This window comes from Tachysurus vachellii, chromosome 1, assembly GCF_030014155.1.
Source record: "Tachysurus vachellii isolate PV-2020 chromosome 1, HZAU_Pvac_v1, whole genome shotgun sequence".
NCBI lineage: Eukaryota > Metazoa > Chordata > Actinopteri > Siluriformes > Bagridae > Tachysurus > Tachysurus vachellii.
Genome location: NC_083460.1, coordinates 8,162,981 through 8,186,150, shown reverse-complemented (window position 1 = coordinate 8,186,150; position 23,170 = coordinate 8,162,981). Strand labels below are relative to the sequence as shown.

Below are 23,170 nucleotides of genomic sequence, written 5' to 3'. Positions count from 1 at the left end.
AACAACTGAACAAAACACAATCAACAGAACATTTAGAATTGAACTGAAAATTAAACAAACATCTTTAAATCTTAATTATATGAGTGAAATAAACACAAAAATGGAACAGGAAGTGCTTCTGAATATGTTTAACTAGTAACCCTGGACAATTTTGCAGGGCGAGTTTTCCATAATCGCAGTGCATCTGGTTGTGCTTGTTCCTCCCAAAGCCTGTGTGCACACGGTTAAATAAGCGAGCCTTGCCAGTACTTGTCAGCCCACATGTACATTTTCCCAGTCAGATCTGCAAAGTGGATGGCAACATCAATAGAGTGAGGTATCAAGACATTCTTGCTGCCCATTACATACCACAGGAGAGGGCAGTTTCTTCAGCAGGATGGTGCTCCTTCTCATACTTCAGCCTCCACCTTTCTGTCCTAATTAAGTAATTAAAAATCAAGGCTTGATAAGAATTTATTTTGGTAAAATAAGCTTAATCTAGAGGCCTTTGCCTTCATATGTGCCACTTCTGATTCCAAATGATCAACTAGAAGTCAAGTTATTTTCTGTTGTTCCCACAACTTGGATAGGCAACAAGACTTTTGTCAGGGAGTGTATGGATAAATTTAAAGTAATTAAATATTTCAATATGTTTATGCATTACAGGATTCCTAAAGCAAATATTTTATAGATATAATTTACATATTTCCCCCCTTATAGATTCAGTGTGGAACCTGCACAAAATGGTTCCACATAAAATGCCTTGGGATGACAGAAGCACAAATACCGAGCGGATATAGCCCTTGGTATTGTGCATTGTGCATTGAGATAAAGCAAGTACAGAGACCATAGAGTTTAACAATATCTATAATAGCTCTTATATAAGCAGCAGGATTACATATGTTTGACAAAAGCTGATTTACACATTGAAGTTTACATCACAATTAAATGTATATTGTTGTATATTGTTTATAATGCAAACAATAAAAATAATCTAAAAGCAAGGTTTCTCAAAATAAGTGTTGTAGTATAACTATCAGGACATCAGTGATGTGTGAGATGAATTTGGTGACAGTGCAGTGTATTACAGTGAAGTTTTCGGGGTTTGCACTTTGCAGACGGTCCCTTGGAATCTGTTTCTCAGTCGTCTGCACATAGAGACGTATGTATTTTGTCCACCGTGGAGGAAAGCTGATTTTGAGGAAAATTGGGTTGTAGCTGCCTCTCTACATTACTACGATAGAAAAGAGATGTTATTTGTGTAATGAGAGCGTTTAGCTCAGGAGTTATTGACTCGGGAAACTCGAATCTGTGAATATGCGGCCAACTTTACTTAAGTCTGCTTCAGCATGACACCAGCTTCTGTTGATGAAGTAAACTCTGCTCCCTGTAAACGCTCGATGAAGTTGGCACACGACAGCTGTTGGGGGTGGGGAAATGGGGCGGAATTCAAATAAAAATGAACCAATTACAACGAAGTTTTGCGATGCAGTTAAAGGGGAAGAAAAGACGAGGTTAAATTATGGATGTTTTAAGCAGCAAAATAAGTGGGTATACCGAGGGTATACCCTAATATTAAGCCATAGAAGTCGTTATACGCAAACAGCCCTGGGGAAAAAGTAAGCATACTGCATATACGTGCGTATGGCCCCGACTACACCACTGGTGCAAACGCGTCCTCGGCGCTCTTGTTGGCGTCACCTGAAAACAAACAAAATAATCACACAATAATCACTTGTAATCTAGGATTCTAGTGTCTAAACTATACTAAAATTGTTGTGTTGTTTGTGCATGTTTTTTTTTCTCTATTACGTCTCCAACAGTGTTTAGATGATGGTATACTTAGTACGTGACCTAATGATCTAGTATCAGGATGTATTTATTTATAGACTTGGAAAGCATGTCTCATTATAAAGAATGAGACAAATGCTATGAATGTAAATGTTTGTAAAGTTCAGGACGACTTTGGAAACAATGACACAAATGCTGCAATGAGGTGACAACAGAGAATTCGAAAAAAAGCTGGCCACTTTAAATTTCCATACTAACTTTCAGTTCCCAAAGCAGAGGTTGCATAAACACACCTGTGACCTGCAGCTGTCTGCGAGCGTGTGCCAAGCGGGAGCTCAGAGGGCTGTAGGAGCACAGGACTGTAAAAACCTGAGTCGTACTCGGCCTGGCTCTACTGGATCAGATCCTGCTCCATCAGCACGGACTCCACTGCTCTGCTTTTATCTCCATCCTCACCCTCGTCTGCTTCTCTTCCTCCCTCACCTCCCTCCTTCTTTGCAGAGGCTCTGGAGCTCGGCCCTGGGCTCTCATCTCCACTCTCTTGCCGGGAGAGGAAAGCAGTGGTGGTGCAGCACCATGGACAGCGCCGGTGATGAGTGGAGGAAAGCGCGCAGCACCAAGGTCAGCACCGCTGATTCGGAGTGCAAGGCGGGGCAGCGAAGTTCCCGCCAAAAAGACGGTAGCCAATGAGTAGCGCCGCTGTCAATCACAGTAGTGTTGATACCTTCATGTCGGCAGCTGTATCACACTGCAAGCGTGAAATGTAGTTTGTAACATGCTTCATACTGTGTTAATTCAACTTTAATAGCAACAGTAATTAAACTATTTAATTAAAAAATCAACCAAAATTCTCTTTTAAACCAATACTTTTTTTAACCTCATTTGGTTTTCAGTTCAGTGTCAGAATTTTGGTTAATTTTTATATTTCACTCTTGCAGTGTGATACAGCTGCCGGCGTGAAGGTATCAACACTACTGGGAGTAAAGATGCAGTCTGTGTTTAAAGGTAAAATGTACAGCCAGCTGCAGGCACTGTACATGAACATAGAGCGTAAGATCCAGGTCGGAGGCTCGAACCTGGACATCAGCTACTGGGAGAGTCTCCTACAGCAGGTGCGAGTCTACATGGAACGGGTGAGGTAAGGCTCTTCTACTAGTTGCTTATGCTAGATGTTAAAATTAATATTTTATTAATATAAACCCCTCGATGTTGCACATCCTAGACCATAAGTTTGTGCTGAATGTTTAGTTTTAAGACATGTAATAGAAATAATAATATCATCATCATCATCATCATCATCATCATAATCATTATTATCAACATAATTATCATCTAAGCAAAAACAACAGGTTCTCTTTTTGCACAATAACAATAGAAAGCAAGCTACTGATTTAAAAAAGGAGGAGTATAGGAAAGACATTTAGGGTCTTCTAGCTGAAGTGCCCACATCTTGATTTCCTCCAGAAGGTCGTCCTTGTCTGTGACAGTGAGTCAAATTCAGAAAGGTGTACGGTTCATGCATTTCTAAAGACAAGTCATCACCTTCAGTACTGATGTATTTGGCCAGCAGGTCAAAGGGCTTTGCTCGGCCACCTCGGATATGGATCTTAGACCTGCACATGTAAAGCAACAAATTACAACCCGTAATTGACACGTTTCAAGCAGCTGTAGTAACTTTGAATCGGGAATTAGCAGCTCTGGAAGGTACTCAATATATTTATAATTATTCCATTATTCTTATTTCTCCTTTTGTTGGTCTGATGTCTCTGATAAGATGAAACATCAAGTAACTGTTTGTCTATAACGATCAGTGATATTTATGGACAGCTTCCCTCTCTCTCTGCAACAGGTTTATTTCACAGAATTGAGAGTTCTATTTGCTTATGACAGAACACATAATTCTGATTGGTCAGAAGCTGTTAATTAATTTTCTATAAGAAAAGCTCCGTCATTACACTAGTGCCAGCTGTAAGGATCTAATACCTTATTGTTTCTATAGTAACAACTTACACCAAGACTGGCAAGGATAATGTGGCCCATTATTATGAAACAGTAATTTTTAAAGAGATATTTTTTTATTCATATAATCATGTCATTTTTTTTATTTGTTAATATTTTTTTAAAGAGTCTACATTGTCAGAAATTTCACAGATGTTCTACAACATTAAATGTTACTAGAAAAGGATTAAAATGTACAACTTTTTCCAAATTTCTCTGGAGATTAATGCTGCCTGCATGTGCTTCTCACTTCTAAATTGCTAATTACGAGTATGTTGTGTTCTCATGCTTTGTTGCTGGAAAGAACATGAACCATGGGCAATGCCAGGTTCATTAATTTTGACACCATGACACATTAGCCAGTTAATTAGCTTACTGACTATCAAGAATTTTGTTTTAGTTTTCATGGGGTAAGAAACATGAAAACAGTTTCAGAGGTTTGCTGAATATGATACATAAATGAATATGAACACAATGGCAACAAAATTAACTGCAAAATGAACAGTAGCATCACTTTTCCCAGGCATTATTTTGACTTGAGGAGTTATTCATTCATGTTAAGGTTTTTACTGTGAAACTCATATTAATGCTGATTCTTTTAGCACGTGAAGGCACAATACACTGTGCTGTTGTTGGACAATAAATTCACAGTGTGATGAGATGCCTTTGTTGCTATGTCATTTACTATTTCCCATAACAACATGCCCCATCTTCTATTATTTACTTAATGTTTAAATGCCATTAATGTTTAAATTGCAATATCTATCATTACCAGGTGTTATAAGACATTTTCCTAATTATGCCATTTGAAGGTGCCCAGCAGGTTGTCTGCATTAGTCTATCCCATGTACTCTTTTCTCCAGCCCATTTTCTCATGCTTCTTCCTCTCCTTGGCTTCTTTCTTAACCAGTCGACAAGCTCTTGTCATTCTGTATTGTCGCCAAGCTCAGAAGCAGAAGATGTGGAGGACACAGAGGATAGCCTCCTCCTCTGCCGTCTCTCCTTGCTGTCAACACAATAATTCTGTCTCTCACATGCTGTCTCTCTGCACTGGAGCGTGTGCTAGAACAATATGAACTCCTGCTCTGCCTGTGCTCTCATTTCTCCTTCTTTTGACTCTTCTTATTGTGTTTCTTTCTACCACGGTCATCAAGCATTGAGCTAATTAGACAGACAAGAGTGATTCTGTTGGTACTATTTTCACTATTTGTCAGAAATAAAACAATTCATTGGTGAAGGCATGAGAACTGTACATGAAAAGCTGCACTACAAATGTGTTTGAACCTAATTTTATGTAACACAGGTGTGACCGATATAAAAAAAAGTTTCTCATTTCACTGCAGGAAATAAACAATAACAATAAAGTTACAGGTCTCTACTAACACCACCCACACATGTGTTAGAAAAAAGTAGCGTAGTTACTATGTCAGGTTTCCCAATTTTGAATCACTCCCTATTTGGTTTTACAGCTCAAGTCAATTCAGTTTTCTCAATAGTGCCTTTAACAGCTTTACAGACAAGTGTAAATATTAAAGGTATAAAATAATCCACAGTTAGCAAGCTTGGCATGACAGCAATAAGGAAAAACTGCCTGAGACGATATAAGAAAGTAACTGTGAGAGGAACCAGGATCAAAATTTTAAAACCAATCTTCATCTGGGTAACACCTTATAGTGCAATTATATATAATTTCCCTTTTTTAAAGAATTCTACTTATGCAACCAGAAAAAAAATAGTTTTAACATAAAGTGTATTTTGTTGAAATTATCAGCATTTCACTCTTTTTGGTAATTGCAGTCTTAATGCTATCACAGCAATTTTAGTCTTAAAGCATCATAGCCAAAGGGATTGTATTAATTACAGTCCAAGCGATCTTCATGGTTTCTCAATGGTACCATCCACAGTAATTTCATGTATGCACAATCTGTTGTGTTTTAGTCTTTGCATAATCCCACTGTTAAAGCAGAGACCTTTCCATACTAATAATCGATTTTCTTTCTCCACAAAAGCCACAATGACTTTATTGTGATCCTGGACTTTTTCAAAGAAGCTGCAGCTCCACTAAATACTCTACTTCTACTCTGAATCTGGAACTGCCATGAAAGTTCTGGAATCTCTTGTCATATGTTTCTGTTTGAAAGACAGCCATTACATTATCATTCAAAGCATTTTGTCAGGAGCTGCAGCAGGTAAGTTCATCTTCAAAGCTTATGCTTGTGTTAGTACAAAATAATAGCAGTGATGAAGTGTCTGATGTGTACGTTACAGCTCAGAACAATGTGTTCTGTGTTTCTGTACAATCTGGTTCTCCAGATATTTCTAGATATAGTTGATACACTGTATGCCTTAAACTTTCCTGGCCTGCTAATTTATATTAGATGGAGTATTACAAATATTTATTAGGCTAAAAAAATGTGTAATTGATTTTAAGTGTGTTAGGTTTAAGTAACAGAAAATACTTAACAGTGGGCTGGTGAAGTGGATTAGTTTTTCATAACTGAACATCCTGAAGCGTTTTTATTCCTCTTAAACCACCAATGGTTTGAATGATATATTAAATAAAGCGCATCGTGTCATACTTTTAAGCATTTATCAACACATTCAATATTTAATGTCAGCTGCTATCATTTAGATGATCTACTTATCAGCTCAAATGTCATCCGAATCCACCAGCACCATCATTTTCTCTGTATAAGATCTCCACACCCGAGCATCCCATTACAATTATACTAATTTTTAGTTTTCAGCATGATGATATTGTCAATGGATGGTTCTTTAAAAGCTCATTCCGTGCAGTTAGAGCGATCAGCGTGTAACATAATACTCTGGATAGATGCTGCTTTTAATTGAAAGTTTATTTATTTATTTATTTATTAATCTATTTATAAAACAAAAGGCTGCTCTGTGTCCAGATTAGGCTACATTTAGCGTATTAGCATAATACTAAACACAGGCTTTAGTCCCTTTATCTGGAATGTCACCGTTTCTGTCAACTTTTATGGCCTTTGTTTCCTATATTCTTCTCCAGGGGCGATTCTAGGGTCAGAGCTTTAGGGGTGCTGAGCTTCTTTTTAGGGGTGCTGAAGCTAAGGATATGATCAAAAGGCACACAGAGGTGTGTCATTTTAAATGTCTTTATTATTATTGGGCTTTTAACTTTTTATTAAATTAAAAATTCGTTTCACAAGATCATTATGGACTGTCTCTAGTCTCTAACCTGAATCTGTCTTTTTTCTTTTAAAGAACTGTCGTATGTCCATTACTCACTGGCAGGCCACACACACGCACACACAGAGAGAGAGAGAGAGAGAGAGAGAGAGAGAGAGAGAGAGAGGGAGAGAGAGAGAGAGAGTAATGCTAGGCGTTCAGGAGTTAAGCCTGGTTCAGGTTAAATCCTCTGTGTGCGAGGAATGAATAAATACAGCAAAATAAAAACATTAAACTTTCTTTTATTGTCTAGTTTGATAGTCAGCCACAACTGAAAAACAACAGATCTAAATCTAGGAATGAATAACAATTCATTTAAAAAGCCACAGTGAGTGTTTTCACACATACTGGTGGTATACAGTGATATGTCATTTATTTTCACTCTGGTCCAAACCCCAGGGCTTCATGTTTCCAATGTTATGTTTGTTAATCATGTTAACAACTAGTTAATACATTAGCTAAAATGAACTGACAATGAACAATACTAATATAGTATTAATGTTAGCTCATGTTAATTTTAGCATTTATTAATACATTATTAAAATCAAACGTTGTCATTGTTAACATTAGATAATGCACCATGAACTAACATGAATAGCTGTATTGACATGAACTAACATTAACAAGAATGAATAAATGCTGGAAAAAATTGTTTATTGTTAGCTAATGGATTAGTATTTGTGGCGACATATATGCAAATTCATTCTCCGCCAGTAGGAGGTGCTTAGAGCGGGACAGAGAGCTTTTTTCTTGGTACCGCTGTATACAAAGCAACGCTTGGCTGCTTTATCAGGCATTACATGCAAAATAAAAAGAAAATGACATCCAAAACTTTCTGAGGACAGTCGGTTTTTCTTCAGAAATAACTCCACAAATAATTAAATGTAAGGAAAACATTGTGTCCGACGCACTGCAATCGTGTCCAGTTGTTCAAAGTGACAGCCTTCACTATATTAGTTCCATTGTCTGTGGTGATAGACACTTGTTGCTCTTCACAAAGTCCCCAAGATGCTAAAGCTTCTTTTAACCCTTCAGATATATTTTCTCCAGTGTGATCGTCTGGGAAGAATGCTGTTTGCAAACATTTCATTCATTTCAAAATTGTCATTAATATAGTGGACCGTTAAACTCATGTACAGCTCCATCGTTCTGCTGGACCACATACAGTATCTGTGATCGTGCCATAGTATTTCACCTGCTTGAGCTCGTATTCAACACCCGCCTTACATTTCTCATACATTTCGGGAATAGCAAATCGTGTGAAATGAGTGCGAGATGGCAGCTGGTATCTTTTGTCGAGTGTTTGTATTAGTCTTCGGAAGCCGTCTTTACTGATGATGTGCACAGGCATCATATCTTTGCATAGATGATAGGTGACCGCGTCGGTGATTTCTTTGTGCCGTTTTGATCCTTTCTCATAAGGCATGGCGCTTGCAAATGCTTGAACAATGGATACTTGTTCAATCTGTTCGGGCTGGCTTTGATGTGTGCTTTTGTTTGTTTCGATGGACTTTGTCGACATGCATTGATCATGCAGATTTTATGGCGCTGTTTTAAGTGTTGGAACAGATTTGTTGTATTGCTCCGTTTTGTTGGAATAATCATTTCACAAGTCTTGCAAATTACCTTGCTCTGTGACACATCCTCTCTCCCGAATCCAAAATACTCCCAAACGACTGACGTTGAATTTCTCTTTGGCACCAAATCATTTTTATTTTGACCTGCATCCATATTTTATGTTCTTTCCTCCCGCTCGCCTGTTCGGTTCTTCGGCTCAGCTTTGTTGTGCGCTGCGTGAGCTCTGATTGGTTAACATCTTTCTCCCGCACAGCTTAGCTGTAATTTGCATGGTGCGCTGCGTGAGCTCTGATTGGTTAACATCTTAATAGATAAAATCGCAGCCTTATGCGGTTTAGAAATCGCATGTGCTTAAATCGCAATTTTTTTGCGATTGTGATTAATTGCACAGCCATAGTTTTTACAATTTTTTCATTTTGAAGGTCAATTCTTTAGTCATAGGTGATACTTATGATATCTCATATGATATTCTGAATGCTTTAAAAGAAAGTAACCCAATGATACCATCATTATGCTTTAATTATATAATTCTGATTGTCGTTTAGATGGAAAGCTGTACTCTGCTACGTATAAAAATTTCCTGGGCTTCGATCCAATTGTGATGCGCAACTCAAATGGCACCATAAGAACTGAAGACAAGACTTCATGGCTTAATGGTAAGAATGTATTCTAGAATGTGTAAATTTTATTACATTAAGTAAGGGACTAAGATGAGTCTTCTGATATTGGATATAATTTAAAACTCAACTTTACATCTCATACCTTTCTTTAATTCTTGGATCATGTGATTGAGTAGTTGAGAGTCACTGATTAGTTGTGTTATTTCAGAGCCCAATTTCATTGGCATGAAGCATGTGGCTGAGGGAGATGACAACCCAGAGGGGATGATGACAAGATTTACCTTTTCTTTAATGAAAGACCTGTGGAGTACGATGCTAGTAAGATGGAGGTGTCAAGGGTGGCTCGCATTTGTAAGGTACTCTTCCTTATAAAAGGATGTTGCTGATATTACAGTACACCATTCTACATCTCTATGTTTTTATTCATCAGGACCTAAATAATGGTTGTGTGGTCCTCACCACTTCTTTGTTCAAACAAAGAACCTCAGGTGACGACAAAATACCTGGGTGGGAAAATATAAGCACACGCTTTCTACTTCCACATCAGTACTTAACAAACCAGATGTTACTAAAGAAATGCACAAGATTGGCTAATCATCAAGATGAGAAACTTATATATCAAATAGTATAAGCTTTACAAGCCTGCTTTTGATGCTTTTATACATGAATAGAAAACTTTGCAGCTTTGTCCTCATACCCTCTAATCTCTCCTTTGCTAGGGCGATGTGGGAGGACAGCGGACATTGCAGAAGAAGTGTACATCATTTCTAAAGACTCACCTGGACTGTCCTGTCCTTCAAACCAGACTACCACTTCTCATACAGGATGTGTTCCTCTTCTGTCCAGACACCTGGAAAACCTGTATGTTCTACGGTGTCTTCACTCCTCAGGGGTGAGTAGTGTTCAGTTCAACAATGCCAGCAGAATATGTTTAAATAACTGCAGTGAAGAAGACAAGTTGTGATTTTGAACATAATCAGGATTGTGGTTGAACCAATACCAGACCAACAATACAGTCAAACCTTAAAGGCAGATGACTTAAACATTACCATTTGTGTTAGATCAGCCTGAGCTCAAGGGCATGTGAAGATCAACATGGTTGAAGATACTGGTAACCTAACAGGCTTTAGGTTAACAATTTACTGGTATTTATAGTCAATAATTGTTTGCCATTAACTTCAGAATTACACATTATGGTATTAGTTTGATTGTCACAGTGGTTTAGTGGTTAGCACACTTGCCTCACACCTCAAATGTTTATGTTAAGATTCTCTCCTATGCTTTGTGAAGAGGGAGCTTGAATGTTCTCCCTGTGCTTTAGGGATATCCTCCAGGTACTCTCGTTTCCTCCTGCAGTCCAAAACATTGTAGGCTGAGGAATAATATCTCTAAATTTTGCCCATCTCTAAATAGTATCTCTAAATTTTGTAGGCTGAGTAATAGTATCTCTAAATGGATAGGCTCCAGGTTCCCCACAACCCTATGTAGGGTAAGCGCTATAAACAATGGATGTATTTGCAATATGTTCTCATTATGAAGCATTTTAAATTGCACTAGCCTTTTATGTCTGATTCAGACATGTAGCCATACACCAAAGAGCACCATACATTCACACACTTATTCTCACCTACGGGCAATTTAGTGCAGCCCATCCAAGTACCGGCATGTTTATGGATGGAAACAGGCACATAGAGAGAACATATGGAGAGAACCTCCACACAAATGCACAGGTGACCCTGGCAGTATGAGGTGGCAATGCTGCTCCACCTTGTGGTCTTTATATTGCATACACCAGTATCTTTATAATATGCATTATTATAATATGATAATTATTATTTAGTACTACACACTCGTATGAAAACCTCAGTCAAATTTAATCATGCATACAATTGCCTCAGAAACTACTTTTTTTTTTGTAAAATGTTTTTACTCTGATATGAAATGAATTAACTTTAGGAGGTTACATGATGCAATAAGGTGTACTCAAAAATTACTAAGGGTGTCAAATCCTGTAAATCAAGTTATTGCTTCCTCCTGTTTTTTCTTCCTATTTTCATATGAGTAAGGCTGTGACATCCATTTAAAAAAAATGTGTAAAAAATAATCATAATTGTAGCATATTCAAACATTAATTAGACATTGTTTTATTAACCACCGACTTATGATGCTCATTTCATAGCTGTGAATTTACTAAAAAGGACATGCCAGAGTACTCAGCAGTGTGCGCTTACAGGATACAGGACATTAGGGAAGTCTTCTCTGAAGGCAAATTCAAAACTCTACACAGTGATACTTCACTTAATAAATGGGTGACATACTATGGACCTGTGCCTGACCCTCGTCCCGGAGCTGTGAGTTCAACATTTACCAAAATATTCTACAACAATCATTTTTATTTGTTAGTTGATGAAAAAATAAGTGATGGAAAACTTACTTAATTACATCAGAATATAATAGACATAATTATACTGCAGCTGAATACTCAGAGGGTCTTGATTAATTTTTGACTGTAGTTCCAGGTGCAAGAAACTATGTTCCCAATTACTATTAATGCTCTTATCATTTCCTGAGTAATAACTCACATAGTGATGTGCATGGGGAATGACATTTTAATTTGTATATTTTGTCTCCAAATACACCAACTATGCAGTAGTTAATTATTTGCTTTGTGTTGCTCTCTCTATGTGTGCATGTGTGTAGTGTATTAACAGAAAAACAAGGGAGAAAGGGTTTTCAAAGTCTTTGGACCTCCCTGATAAAACCCTCATGTTCATCCAAAACAACCCACTGATGGATCAGACAGTGAAGCCTTCAGAGCAGCCCCTACTGGTGAAGAAAGGAGCTGCGTTTACTCGTATAGTGGTGGCCAGCACTACTGCCCTGGATGGGAGCAGCCATCAGGTCATGTTTATTGGCACAGGTAGATAAATAATTAGTGTACAGTTTACATCATTATACAGACTTATGCATGTATGTGTTAGTGTTCAATCAACTGTACAATCTTTGTAACAGCAAGCGGTTCAGTGCTGAAAGCAGTCAACTATGATGGAAAGATGGTGATAATAGAGGAGGTGCAGCTCTTTAAGCAGTCCGAGCCAGTAAAGATATTGCAGCTCTCCGTTACCCTGGTAAGCCTCAGAGCACATTTACATTAGATTTCTTTTCCTCCCTGAAGCTACACCAAAAGATTATAGGTTTTATTTTATTATATTTTTTATTTATTTTTCTTTGAGTGCAGTTCCAGAATTGAACCCTGGTCAAACTGGGAATGGTGGACTAAACTTTGCTTCAGGGCCGGATGATGTTTAAAGTGGTTTAATTCTCATTCTACGTCCTGTTTTAACGTTCATTATGGCAGATAGATAGATATATAGATATTGATATAGATATTATAGATATCGTCAGAGTGCCTCTTGCTTGTATTGTACAATGAAAGTGGCTCATATTATTTGTATATAAGTAAGCAACTAGGACTCACCTTGCTGCAATCCTATGAAAAAAAAAACAAAAAAAAACTAGATGCATTAGTTGTAACTATTTTTATTCTATACAATATATATGGGGATATTTTCCCTCTAATGATAGGTAAGCTAGTTTAGCAGTTATCTCTAAGCTAATTTCAACAAACATTTTGCACCTAACTGCTACTGTTGTGGGAGGTTTATGTTTCCCAAGAGATTAGAAATATGACTTGTTTCCAAACATGCCTGAACTTTATTTTGCCCAGTGTGATAGTCACCAGTTTTATCCATTATTATTGTAACCATTCTTTCACTCAGTTATTTTTCAGTAAGTTTTCCAGCTAGCAGCTGTGACCGATCAGCAAGGCATGTTCGAAGCATTCAACAATGTAATGCAATTATGAACAGCAGTATACTTGCATGTGGAAAGCCATTTATTGATGTTCTGCTGATGTTTAGCCCATTTATTTAAATTCAGTGCACAAATATTTGTCTTAGCTCTTGAAGTTGATGTGAAATATGTTGTTTGCAAGTTATTAGCTAGACTGCTAATGCCTCTGTGCTGTGGAAAATGTGTAGCTGCTCCTTTTATATTATAGTATGTAGTATATGGAGCTGTTGGGTAAGTTCTGGACTTTAGCTGCTTCTGGCACAAGCAACAAACTAAAGCAAAATTTTACAGTGTCAATACTTGCCCATTTTTATGACATTAGTGAAAATCAGTCAGAGACTCCTGTGTCTAAGAATCAAGGCAAATTTTATTTATTTATTTATTTATTCTTTTTTTTTTTTTTTCAACTGTTTGTGTAACATTACACCAATTAATTGATTTATTAAGGGGAAGAAATAGTTATCTATTTACTTTGGGAAAATAATAAAATGCATTTTCACTTGAGTGAATTGTTTTTATTGTTTTGATAATTTTACAAAATATTATAAAAATAAAATTAGCTTACTGCTATTAACACATTTTAGTGAACATGCAAATCTAAGATATTAATTTTTTTTGCTCTCATCATTCACAGTAGTAGAACTAAAATAAAATAATACTTAATGACTTTCCCATCATGGCTATCCCAGTACTCATTTTATAATTCCTACTTGTGATTCAGTTTTAGTTTGATTCAGTTTTAGTTTGATTCTGTTATAGTTTGACCATCTTTTTAATAACTGCTGCACATATTGTTTCAGGGTCAGCTGTATGCAGGCTCAGAGGAAGCAACGGTGCAGATGCCACTTAGTACATGTGACCATTACGCTTCCTGTATGGACTGTGTGCTGGCCAGAGACCCGTACTGCGGCTGGGACCTCAGCGCTGAATGCTGCATTGCTATAAACAACATTCATCCAGATACACACAGGTACTCAGCATATACTTCTCAGCTGCTGTAATATAGTGCTGTAAGGAAAAAATCATGATGTGGTGTGCTGTTGTAGGAAAACAAGTCAATGGGTGTGATGTGACCTGAAGTTTACCTTTTAGTAATTATTAATTACTATTAATTATTTGATTTTTTAAAAATGAAATAACAACACAGAAACCTATTCATCACAGTATTTTACAGTATTTTTTACTCTTTATTGACCTAGATTATCTGTAGCATATAGCGTAACATTAAAATGAACACATTAATATAAACCTGTTGTGCCTTCCAGCTAGTAAGTCGTTATTGAAAATTTCTCTTAATCACCTTCTGACCAATCAGAATCAAGACTCAAACATCAATGTGGTGTAATATATTGAATTGACTGCTCTAGAGACTGTACTATAGACTGTGCACAGGTGGGAATTTTAGATACATTACATTTTCAGTCATGTCCATGTATTTTTTCTCCTGCAGTGAGATGGTTCAGAGTCTGAGAGATGGAAATGCTGCACGTTGTCCTGCAGTTGGTATGTGAACAGGTGGTTTTTTATGCCCAATGATTCAGATAGTACAGTGTTTACTGATATATGTCTTGTATGGGTAAATATATATGCAGCAGAAATGGTTTAAGTCCATTGTGACTTACAGTATCACTAAAAGTAAATAAAACTATCAAAGACTGTTGTTTTTGTGTTACAGAAAGTACTACGATCATTAAAACCTTCTATCCTGGTAACGAGGTCAGGTTGCTGTGCCAGCCAGGATCAAACCTGGCCCGCGTGCAATGGAGCGTAAACAATCACACAATTCAAAACTCCAACAAGTACCACATTCATCACAACAACCTGTTGATCCTCAATGCCTCGGACAGCGACGCTGGATTCTACACCTGCACCTCTGTAGAGTCATCCAATGGTAAAGACTATGTCATCCAAAATGCTATATATGAGCTGAGGCTGGGGGACTTAATGGAGAATTGTTCAGCCCAGCCGCAGGCCCAGGAACAGCAGAACACTCTCTTGGCCCTCGAGAGCCTGGTCATTATACCATCACTGATATTATTAGCTCTTGTGGTATGGTACTTCTACAATGGGCATTTTGCTGTCCAGAGAAGCTCGAAAAAAGCTGAGGAAAGTCCACAGAGTGTGTCTGTCTGTCAGGAGCCACTGCAAATATTTCAAGAAGGTTCAACAGAAATAACAATCAACAGAGTAGCTGAATCCCCTGATATGACAAACCAGCATAATGGAGACAAATTGCTCTAGTGAAGTTTATTTTTCATTCTGCAGACACCTCAATTCGAGCTAGTGTTAAATGGTTTTTAAGGACTTTTTTTACCTCAATTTTTTTTTTAACTTCTAGCATTTTGTGAGAATTTTTTACTGTAAAATAAACTTTGAATGTGTTTGTGCAATGTCTTGTGTACAGAACCATTATTTTTTTATCCAGAATCTGCTTTACTATCATTTTAATTACACGGTAATTAAAATTTTTACTCAACAATGAAATTCTGCACTGCAATGTGAAAGCATCTTAAGTAACTTATGTAGATTCACGTAGAAGTTTAAACTTAAATACAAGATAACTGTTTGTATAGATGTCTTGAGCATCAGCTTCTCATCTCCTGTAGTGTTAGCACTTAAAATGAAACCACAGCTGAAGATGCCCTTGGAGAACTGGCAGCATAAGCCGTGTCGATGCGAGCACTCCCATTTATAGATGACTGCACGAGTCATACTCGGCCTGGCTGTGCTGGATCAGATCCACCTCTGTCAGCAGGGGACTCCACTGCTCTGCTTTTTTCTCCCTCCTCACCCTCCTCTGCATCCCTCCTCTGCAGAGGCTCTGGACTCTCATCTCCACTCAGTTATCAGAATCTCAGTTATAATCTCGGTTGTCAGTTATAATCATCAAAATTAAAAGAAATAAACATTTGAAATATATCAGTCTGTGTGTAATGAATGAAAATAATATACAAGTTTCACTTTCTGAATGGAATTAGTGAAATAAATCAACGTTTTATATTGATGGCATTCTGATTATATGACCAGCACCTGTGTATATATATACACATTATACATATGTCTTTAGCCATCCCTCTTACATTTACATTATTTAGCAGACACCCTTATCCAGAGTGACTTACAACTGAGCAACTGAGGGTTAAGGGCCTTGCTCAGGGGCCCAGCAGTGGCAGCTTGGTGGACCTGGGGTTCGAACCCATGACCTTCCGATCAGTAGCCCAACACCTTAACCATTGAGCTATCACATCCCTCTTCACAAACCTGTTTGACCTGATGTCATACACTGCCCTCTTCCAGGCAAAACGTTTCATCACAACATTTTCTTTTGCTACTTTCCAAACAGCTTTTTCTCTTTCCGTTTTTTTGTGTTGTTCTACAAATTGCACCGAGAATTTTCACACAGAAACTGTAAAAAAGATTCGGTGAAAACATTTGTGCTCAAACTATGTATTCTTTTTTTTTTTACTTGTTTATTTTTTTAAAGACAAAGTCAGTTGACAGCCCCATTATATTTGGACCCAGCGTAAGTAACTAACAATACAGTATGTCCTAATGACTCAGGATCAGAAGCAGCTTTATTACCAAGTGCGCTTGCGCACGTTCAGCTCAGTACTTACTGGTCTCCGAGCAGCATTGCTCAATGGCATAGGATGGAACTCAACATTTACAGAGAAAGGTTTTTCTTTTAATCACATGTTAAATGTGGACTGATCTCCGTTCCAGTCATAATATAAACACAGGCCTATACTAATAAAAACAATTCTGACTTTTATGTCTTTATTGAATACATAAAGTCTCTTTAGACGCACTATAGGTTTTTATCTGTACGGATGCCAAACAAAATTATTTACTGCAAGATTATTACTAAATATTAAATACATATCTTAAACAAAGCACAATTACCAGTTATACTTTGTAAAAGAACATGTTTAAATCTGTTTATTATTGTTGGTAGTAGTGTGAGGTTGCTTGTTTAACGTTCAATGAGGAGGAGGATGTAATGTGAAGGGGAGGAGCTTGAGGAGTGTGTGTTCGGGCACGAAGTGAGGTGTTGTTTTTTTTTCCAGTTCTAACTCTCTGCTCAATAAAAGTTATTAGCCGGTAATATTTCAAGTCCATCGTCTTTATTGAAATCAACCCATGAACAGTTAAACCCCCACGCCTTACAGTAGTATTTAATCATGTGGAGCATCTTCCATAAACGTCACTGTGACTTCTACTATAATGTCTACTACAGACATGATAACATTTAAACTTGCACGTTTGTACAGTTGATAAAATCAACAATTGTTTTCCCTGTAGCTGCTGTTATAGACAATGAACAACACCAAGCACATTCAGGCCTGTAACAGCACTCTGTGTTATAAGAGTAATTAATGCAGAAATTCTGTTATGTTCATTAAGTTCTCAAATATTTTTAAACTTCACTACATGAGGTGCACATGCCCTGTGTTGTTATGTGTTGTGGATCGTACAACATTTGCAAACGAGAAAATAAACTAATGGAAATTGCGTTTAATGACGGTGCATGTGATAAATTTGCGACTCCACTGGATAATCGGCGGTCGATGCTGTTAAGTGGAAGGATGTGAGCTTTGCTTTAGTTATTTTGTGCTGAGTCATATACAGATCTAAAAAAGACAATTTGATCCATGACCTTTAAAATCAGATTCTGATATTATATTATATTCAGTTCATCTTTTGAACAACTGGTATATAATATAAAGAGTTTTTTTGGCTTTCATGAATATGTCTTCATAATCTAAGCTCTTTGTTTTACTGTAATGTTAAGACAGGAAACTGTGACTTTGTTTGTACATTTGTCTGTTTGTGACTTTGTCTGTACATTTCTACAATAATGTAGTGTGAGCTATGCTGTTCTTGATGAAATTATTATCTTAAAATAATTTTTTTTTTCAACCGAGTCGAGTTGTATTTCTACAAGGTAATTAATTATATGGGACGCAACTGTAAAAGGTTACAATTAAAAATCCAGCTCATGTGCAGTATGTCTTATTTCACCCTGCTCTTCTAAAGTACATCAATCTAAACATAATCTGTTATTATAAGTAAAATGTTACAATTTTTTCTTCATGCTGAAAAAAGATATTATAATATTTTACAGCGTGACTGAGAGACTGAGTGTTACTCTGAGAGACAGAGTGTTACGTCTCTGTGGCTGTGCCTGTGTTTGCTCCTTTTATTTTTTGCTCTCTCGCGCTATCTCGCTTCAGGTCCATCCGCAGTTTCCTATTGGTCCATTGAACCGTCAATCTCCCGGCTTCAAAAGTGACGTCATGAGTCTCTTCTCCAATCACAATCATCCCGGTACTTTAAGAAACGCCACCGGAGGAGTGCAGGTTGCTCTGGAGCGTCTCATTCATCCTTGATTGGACCTTGGGGTCCAATCAAATTAGTTATTGTTTTGTTCCTTTAGCACCACTCTCGTCTCTTCTGCCCCCCCAACTTTCATTTCGTTAATTGGTCTGTATATAGTTTCACCTTCATTATTATATATATTTTCCGACACTCACTATTATTGGGATTAATAAACACCCTTATCGATTGAAGTTGTTGTCTTGCCTTCCTCCATTTCACACACATACTCCTGGAAATAAATCCTTTTTTTTTTCTTGAGTGTTACTTCTCTAAATACCCCTAGACCATAATTGGGTCGTAATACAGAGACTTGAAGAACTTTAGGCCATGCTGTTCTTCCTTGTCTTGTCTTTTTGGGTTCCAGCTGTATTGACTTCGGGTCAGGTTTGGCCATTGAACAGCACACCACGAAAAACAGTTACTCTGAGTAAGTGAGCTGTTTTTGTTGCTGTTTTTGTTGTTGTTGTTGTTGTTGTTTTTGAGGAGGGTTTGCTCATCCTGGGAGCTCGAGAAGCCATCTTTGCCCTGGAACTCAAGAACATCACACACAAGGAGGCTATGGTAAGGAAAAATATTTCATTTGAATAATAATAATAATACAATTTATTATTCTATCTAATAGATTTATTTATTTATATTTATCTCAGCCTCAACTTTTTGTTTCAATTGCAACTTGCCTTATAACTGGGGTATATTTGCTTATATTCTATCATTTTTAAATTCTTCCTGCTTATTATTTTAATGATTGTACTTTTATTCTAGTTTCAAACATTTCTATATATTAGTTTAAATTTCAGATATCATCTCTTTGTCACTATGATTTCACAATTTTATTTTTGAATGCATTTTTTAAACACTAAAGTACTTTAAAATATAATAATAATAATAATAATAATAATAATAATAATAATATGTGTTTTCAAAGGGAAAACACAGGTGAGGGTTTTTTTGTGTGACCATTCATTGTAAAATTGAGAGTAAAATGTGTGACTCACAGGAGATCAGCAGTTTCATAAATCTAAGCTGCCCATCTAGTACTAAAAATCCTGCCACAACCTGAGATCACACCACCATCACCACCACTCTGAAAGTGGTTTATGATGATGATGGAACGGAAGAAATACACTAAAAATCCGGTATATTAGGAACATCTGTACATTATTGATTATTATTGATCATTGAAAACAGAGTGAGTGCCTGACAGTTAGGTTTAGAAATTTATCAGACCAGCTCTCTGATGAAGGAGATCATACTTTTTCTTTATATTTGATGTAAACATTAACTGAAACTTTTGACCTGTATCTGTAAAATCCAGCCAGGGGTTTGAAGACAACTACACTGATTAATGCACTTTAGACGACTAATTGGGTTGCAATAAAGCTTGGTCCTTGAACGAGGTTGAACGAGTGTTCTTGTAGAAACTCCAGTTTGAGTTTAATGATGTTGATGCTGCGTTTAAGAGGAAGTCAACTGGACGATGCTGTGACTGAATTCTGGCAAATCAGAAACAAAAAAATCTGAGATCTTTCAGTGGAACTGAAATTAAGTACTTGAACATGATTTCCTCCTTTGCTCTTTCACTTTGCTAGTAACCAGATTTTAAAATAATAATGAGATGAAGACTGTACATACTTATGACTGGTGTACAAATAAGACGCTAATTTCAGTACAGGAAAGTCCATCCATCCATCCATCCATCCATCTTCTACCGCTTATCCGGGGCCGGGTCGCGGGGGCAGCAGTCTGAGCAGGGACACCCAGACTTCCCTCTCCCCAGACACTTCCTCCAGCTCCTCCGGGGGAATACCGAGGCGTTCCCAGGCCAGCCGAGAGACATAGTCCCTCCAGCGTGTCCTAGGTCTTCCCTGGGGCCTCCTCCCGGTTGGACATGCCCGGAACACCTCCCCAGGGAGGCGTCCAGGAGGCATCCGGAACAGATGCCCGAGCCACCTCAGCTGACTCCTCTCGATGTGGAGGAGCAGCGGCTCTACTCTGAGCTCCTCCCGAGTGACCGAGCTCCTCACCCTATCTCTAAGGGAGCGCCCAGCCACCCTGCGGAGGAAACTCATTTCGGCCGCCTGTATCCGGGATCTTGTCCTTTCGGTCATGACCCAAAGCTCATGACCATAGGTAAGGGTAGGAACGTAGATCGACTGGTAAATAGAGACTGGTAAATCACACTCGGCTGCAAACCGTCCCAGTGCACGCTGAAGGTCCTGATTTGAAGAAGCCAACAGGACAACATCATCTGCAAAAAGCAGAGACGAAATCCCGTGGTCCCCAAACCGGACTCCCTCCGGCCCCTGACTGCGCCTAGAAATCCTGTCCATATAAATAATGAACAGGACCGGTGACAAAGGGCAGCCCTGCCGGAGTCCAACATGCACCGGGAACAAGTCTGACTTACTGCCGGCAATGCGAACCAAACTCCTGCTCCGGTCATATAGGGACCGAACAGCCCTTAGCAGAGGGCCCCGGACCCCATACTCCCAGAGCACCCCCCACAGATCACCACGAGGGACACAGTCGAATGCCTTCTCCAGATCCACAAAGCACATGTGGACTGGTTGGGCAAACTCCCATGAACCCTCCAGCAACCTGGTGAGGGTATAGAGATGGTCCAGTGTTCCACGACCGGGACGAAACCCACATTGTTCCTCCTGAATCCGAGGTTCGACTATCGGCCGAATTCTCCTCTCCAGTACCCTGGCATAGACTTTTCCGGGGAGGCTGAGGAGTGTGATCCCCCTGTAGTTGGAACACACCCTCCGGTCCCCCTTCTTAAACAGAGGGACCACCACCCCAGTCTGCCAGTCCAGAGGCACTGTCCCCAGCTGCCACGCGATGTTGCAAAGGCGTGTCAACCAAGACACCCCCACAACATCCAGAGACTTGAGGTACTCAGGGCGGATCTCATCCACCCCCGGTGCCTTGCCACTGAGGAGCTTCTCAACCACCTCAGTGACCTCAGCTTGGGGGATCGATGAGTCCTCAACTGAGCCCTCTGCCTCTGCTTCCTCAGTGGAAGACATGTCGGTGGGGTTGAGGAGATCCTCGAAGTACTCCTTCCACCGTCCGAGAATGTCCCCAGTCGAAGTCAGCAGATTCCCACTCTCACTGTAAACAGTGTGAGCAGGGCACTGCTTCCCCTTCCTGAGGCGCCGGACGGTTTGCCAGAATTTCTTCGAGGCCAACCTATAGTCCTTCTCCATGGCCTCACCGAACTCTTCCCAGACCCGAGTTTTTGCCTCTGCAACCACCCGGGCTGAAGCTCGCTTGGCCCTCCGGTACCTATCAGCTGCCTCCGGAGTCCCCCGAGCCAACCAGGCTCGATAGGACTCCTTCTTCAGCTTGACGGCATCCCTTACTTCCGGTGTCCACCACCGGGTTCGGGGATTGCCGCCACGACAGGCACCAGAGACCTTACGGCCACAGCTCCGCGCGGCCGCGTCGACAATGGAGGTGGAGAACATGGTCCACTCAGACTCAACGTCTCCAACCTCCCTCGGGATCTGGTTGAAGCTCTGCCGGAGGTGGGAGTTGAAGATCTCTCTGACCGGAGACTCTGCCAAACGTTCCCAGCGGACCCTCACAGTACGTTTGGGTCTGCCAAGTCTGTCCAACTTCCTCCCCGGCCATCGGATCCAACTCACCACCAGGTGGTGATCAGTTGACAGCTCCGCCCCTCTCTTTACCCGAGTGTCCAAGACATACGGCCGGAGGTCAGATGAAACAACCACAAAGTCGATCATCGACCTCCGACCTAGGGTGTCCTGATGCCATGTGTACTGATGGACACCCTTATGCTTGAACATGGTGTTCATTATGGACAAACTGTGACTAGCACAGAAGTCCAATAACAGAACACCACTCGGGTTCAGGTCGGGGGGGCCGTTCCTCCCAATCACGCCCCTCCAGGTGTCACTGTCGCTGCCCACGTGAGCATTGAAGTCCCCCAGTAGAATGACGGAGTCCCCGGTCGGAGCACTTTCCAGCACCCCTCCCAGAGACTCCAAGAAGGTCGGGTACTCTACACTGCCATTTGGCCCATAAGCACAAATAACAGTGAGAGACCTCTCCCCGACCCGAAGGCGTAGGGAAACAACCCTCTCGTTCACCGGGGTGAACTCCAACACATGGCTGCTGAGCTGGGGGGCTATGAGCAAGCCCACACCAGCCCGCCGCCTCTCACCGCGGGCAACTCCAGAGTAGTAGAGAGCCCAGCCTCTCTCAAGGAGTTGGGTTCCAGAGCCCAAGCCGTGCGTGGAGGTGAGCCCAACTATATTTAGTCGGTATCTCTCGACCTCCCGCACCAGCTCAGGCTCCTTCCCCCCCAGCGAGGTGACATTCCATGTCCCTAGAGCCAGATTCCGTGTCCGGGGATTGGGTCGCCGGGGATTGGGTCCCGCCTTCGACTGCCACCCAATCCACATTGCACCAGCCCCTTACGGTTTCTCCTGCAGGTGGTGGGCCCACAGGAGATCGGCCCCACGTCACTCTTTCGGGCTGTGCCCGGCCGGGCCCCATGGGGTAAGACCCGGCCACCAGGCGCTCGCATGCGAGCCCCAACCCCGGGCCTGGCTCCAGGGTGGGGCCCCGGTTGCGCCATACCGGGCGACGTCACGGACCTTGTTTTATTGTTCTTCATAAAGGGCTCTTGAACCGCTCTTTGTCTGGCCTGTCACCCAGGACCTGTTTGCCTTGGGAGACCCTACCAGGGGCAAAAATCCCCAGACAACATAGCTCCTAGGATCATTCAGGCACGC

At 40.0% G+C, this 23,170-nt stretch overlaps 1 pseudogene; it reads left to right on the top strand.

Annotated features, from left to right (window-relative positions):
* Positions 1–2,346: 2,346 nt before the first annotated feature.
* On the top strand, positions 2,347–15,266 carry LOC132843215 (semaphorin-4E-like; annotated as a pseudogene).
* Positions 15,267–23,170: the final 7,904 nt, after the last annotated feature.